Source organism: Argentina silus (assembly GCF_951799395.1).
Source record: "Argentina silus genome assembly, chromosome: 5".
Taxonomy (NCBI): domain Eukaryota; kingdom Metazoa; phylum Chordata; class Actinopteri; order Argentiniformes; family Argentinidae; genus Argentina; species Argentina silus.
In genome coordinates this window covers 17,594,322-17,598,922 of record NC_139659.1, presented here as the reverse complement: position 1 = coordinate 17,598,922, position 4,601 = coordinate 17,594,322, and the positions used below count along the sequence as shown (strand labels likewise).

The 4,601-nt window shown below is 43.6% G+C and overlaps 1 protein-coding gene across 1 annotated transcript in view; it reads left to right on the top strand.

Moving 5' to 3' along the window:
- Positions 1-1,734: 1,734 nt before the first annotated feature.
- hapln1b (hyaluronan and proteoglycan link protein 1b) overlaps positions 1,735-4,601 on the top strand; it is a 17,732-nt gene continuing 14,865 nt past the window's right edge. The window contains exon 1 of the mRNA XM_083669658.1: positions 1,735-1,795. The gene's annotated coding sequence lies outside the window, so the exon portion shown is untranslated. The remainder of the gene's footprint in view (positions 1,796-4,601) is intronic.

Genomic DNA, 4,601 nt, shown 5'->3' with positions numbered 1-4,601 from the left:
TGTATATCTTTGAGGGACACTCCAATGTTTTAGACTGAGATTGATGGTTGTTGTCAGACTGTTTGAGTCTCTCAGTGCATGTGCCTGACTACAAACTTGGCTACAAACCTGACTATAAGTTTCATGCCTTCTCGTACTTACATGCATTTGTTTCAGAAGGGGCATAGGAACAATATCTGTGATACCTGAATGGGTATAAGTGGAATGGAAGGATGAAAGTTGTATGCAAAATCAGGAGGACACATGCAGAGTGATATACAGTAGTGTGGTGTGTGTGTGTGTCTGTGTGTTAGTAGTCAGAGTTAGAAGCATGAGAGAGAGAGCGAGAGAGAGAGAGAGAGAGAGTGTGTGTGTGTGTGTGTGTGTGTGTGTGTGTGTGTGTTACTGACAGAGTATGTTGAGGAAGAATGTACTGTAAGAATGCATCTCTTCTAAGTGTGTTGTGAAACATTCATAGCAGTGTGTGGTTAGACTGAGCAGACAAATCATCTTAAGCGAAGCAACACCCATGGAACTGTTCCTAATTAAGCCACGATTGGAATCACCAACGTAAACATGAACATTCTCTTCCCTTTTTTTCTCTCCCTTAGACCAGTAACTACTCCAATGAAGGGAGGAAGGAAGTCTCACACTGTGCTGTCCCACAGTATCTGAACAGGGCCTGAGGGTTATAGACACTTCCACCTCTAATGAAGACACAACCCATCCAGGGGTGCAGTGAAGAGCTGAGCGGGGGTCTTTTCGTCAGCTACCCAACCATTAAACACCCCTCGACATCACAACCGCTTCAAGCAGAGACTCAGCCAGAGTAACGAGTGTTTGTCTGCCGAACACAAACAGAGTCAATCTACCAGTTATGTGTATGTGTGTGTGTGTTCCCAGATGTGTGTGTCTGAATAAAGTCTGGTGCCACAATCATTGGCAAATGGGTACTGGCATAAGCCTGACTGCATGAGAGTGTCTCTAGTCTAATTCACGTAACCACAGTTAATTGACTCTGGTCACAAGTGTGTGTGTGTGTGTATATGTGTGTATGTGTGTGTGTCTATGGCACTTAGCTATTTTGAAGGAGGGGGAGGAGGGAGAGGAGGGGGGGTGGGGAATGGAGGGGGGATGAGGGGATGGGTGTGTGGACAATTGTAAACAGCCAAGTCAAGCTTGTTGTGGCATATTGTGCAATAAGGGAGTAGATCTGCCAGCACCTCAGACATTCTTGGCTAAGATGAGTTCTGAAGTGTCAAAAGTTCATCTAGTGTATCCTACTAAACATACAGAGCTCTTTATCAACCTCTTGTCAGTGCTCCTTATGTAATGCAATTTGCGGGTGGGGATGGGGAACTCAAAGATCAATTCCCCTACTCCAGTCTATCGGTTCTCGCACGCAAAACAGGATCAACGTTGAATTCACAGTAAACAGATTTCCGCTTCACTCGTTTCATTTGCATACTACAAAATTCACCTGCGTTCGAAAATTTGCTGAGGCCACACTAATATTGCTGCCTCTGAAACGGAACCATCTACACAGCGTTCCTACTGTACAGCAGCTGGCCGCGCGCCAGTAGAGAATATATTCTATATCATATATCATATATACACTATATAGCCACACCTGAAAAATTCACAAGAGCCGCTTGTATGACCAAAAGGAAGATTTTTTTCTTCTTCTGTGCCTTCCTTACATCGCCTGTGACGCTCTTCCTTCCCGTGCTGTGCGCCAGTAAACTGGTGGTGGTGCGCTCATTCCAAACTGATCGCTGTCACTATCACCTCGACTCACCACTGGAAACTTTATACGGTAAGATCTCCTTCTCTATAGTATGCTACCTCTCCACAGATTCATATCGAGATATATGGCGTTAGAATAGATATTATGTTTTATACGATGTTTTATGAAGATATCCTCTTATTGACTTGTTACTCTTATGAGCTCACATTAAATGATGAAATGATTATCTTCCATTTATTTTGAAATAATCTACCTTACTCAGCACGAACATTAACCGGTTGGACATAACATATATTTCTATGAAGGCTTTTTGGAAATTATACAAATAACAACCTTTAGAAGCTGTTTTTATGTTGTCAGTGGCTCAGAGGTTTTAGATGAGGATGTAGTTCACACTGTGTTGTTGAGTGTTAGGTCTGGCTCAGTTGTCCCTGAGTGCTGTTTTACTGGCACTGCTGTCAACGTCTTAGTGGAAATCAATTTACAGCATTGAAGAGTTAAGAAATGGTTGTTATCAACCATTGCTGTAATTCCAGCCTCTCCAAGCTGACTCAGTCACCATGAATTGTGTCTAAATGAGATGGAATGCGACACTAATGAAAGTCACTATCAAAACAACAACCAGCATTTAACACATACGGTACAAGTGAGTAATTGATACATGCCTCACAGTGTAGGCTATAAATTGAGATTGTGTAAATTGAGTCTGTTTTTTTTCAGTTATATGCAGTCATTAAGTGACAGTCTATCTTTAGAGTTTATCATAGTTGCACAGCTTATCATACTTGTGGTCAACAAGAACGTGGCCGCGGAGGCCAGTGAATTAGGCGAGGGTGCATCAGGGCTGTGCATGTGTGTTGCTTTCAGCCCAACAACCTCTCTCTGTGTTCCTGCTGGGGAGTTAGACTGAGCGGCTCCATTCTGCCCCCCCCCCTCTGACTCACACACACACACACACACACACACACACACACACACACACACACACACACACACACACACACACACACACACACAGTCTGTGGCCCCCACTGGCCCCTGTTGTCCCCCTGTGAAAAGGCTGCCTGTCGACCCTCTGCAGTGACAGAATGTTCTTTCGGGAAAGAGGGGTATCTGGATACACACACACACACACACACACACACACACACACACACACACACCACACACACACACACACACACACACACACACACACACACACACACACACACACACACAGGGCCACTTCGATGAGGGTTAAAAGCGACGGTGTGGGGGAAACAGCTGGTTAAACAAACATTGGGGGCTGAGTATTTGTGTGTGTATGTGTGTGCGCGTGTAATGGCATAAATTAATAATGCGTCTCTTTATTTACCTCATGAATAGAGGATTCTGTTGTGCCAAGGGAATGAGTGAGTTTGCCATCTACTGGTCTAAAGCAGGAGGGCAATGTTCAAGTGTATCTGGTGTGTGTGTGTGTGTGTGTGTGTGTGTGTGTGTGTGTGTGTGTGTGTGTGTGTGTGTGTGTGTGTGTGTGTGTGTGTGTGTGTGTGTGCATGTGTGTATGTGTGTGTGTGTGTCCCAAGATGTGTTGTAGCAACAGTTGGTGGGAGGACAAAACTTTCCCAACATTTCCCTGGTTAGAAATCAAGTACAATGAAGGAGTATTTGTTTCAAAGCTTAAATTAGTGTCTATAAAATGTGGCTTAAGGATAGGGTACTGCAACAAAAGAGTCAATGCGATTCTGATTATAATATGCATTACTTACTTTAAATACTTTGAAGGACTGCCTAATCAGATTCAGTAAACACTCTTCAATTGACGTCATCCATAATCAGAATCGATCATTATCTTTCTGACATCATGGCTTCAAATTTAGCCCAATAAATGACAACCAAAATAGAATGTTGTAAATCTATTCTACATGTATAAACAATGCCCTCTACTGGAATAAACCAAATCTTCAAGTCATAAATCAAACACTCTTTCACCATGTTCATCTTCTTGAGCAAATGTGGAAATGCTGAGGTTTACACATTCATGTCGTATTTGTTTCCACACTATGTACGTATCCATGTTTTCATTCCCTCAACTGCGCTGATTTGAAAGAACTAGATGAAGGAGAGGAGATGGTCACACTTTATGACAGTCCCCTATAGATGACCTACAGTTGCTCACACTATCAACTGCAACTCTGTTGACATGCAACAGCTTGCTAGGTTAGGTTCAGGTTAAGAGTAGAGGTTAGGGTAAGGGTTAAGGCTAGGCTTTTGGGTTTTGGGTTTTGGGTTAAGTTTAGGGTTAGGATAAAGATTAAGGCTAGGGCTAGGGTTACAGTCTACTGAACATCTACAAACCATCTATTTGAGACTATCCAAATAAAGTGGGATTTGAGAGAGGTTAAGGTTAGTGTACTAAATGACCTACTCTGTATGGGGTTACTGTGATAATGGGTAGAGTGAGGGTTAAGGTGAGGGTAAGGGTCAGGATTATGGTGAATGGGGTGAGTAATGGACTCTCAGCTTTCTGAGGCTCTCAGATGTCCCAGCCAGACAGCTGGGTGTCAACCTTAATGCCTGTAGTGTGTCAGATCTGGAGCTGGGGGGGGGGGGGGGGGTTCTCCTCTGGTGTTGCCAGACATGCTTGCTTTAGGAGCAGGATGGAGGAGTAGAATGAAGCTGGAGAAGACACTTATCAGACACAGATCAGTTTGATGGTCTTCCCTCTAAAGGTTAAGCTCAGGATTGGGGCAGGCTAAGCTGTCTCTGACCTGATCTGTGCTCAGGGTCAACTACTATACTTGTCAGAGATAGGTCAACCAAGCCTTTGCAATAAGGCTAATTGATTGCTTGTGTTTCCTGGAGTTAAAGATGAAAGTCTTTTTGACAGATA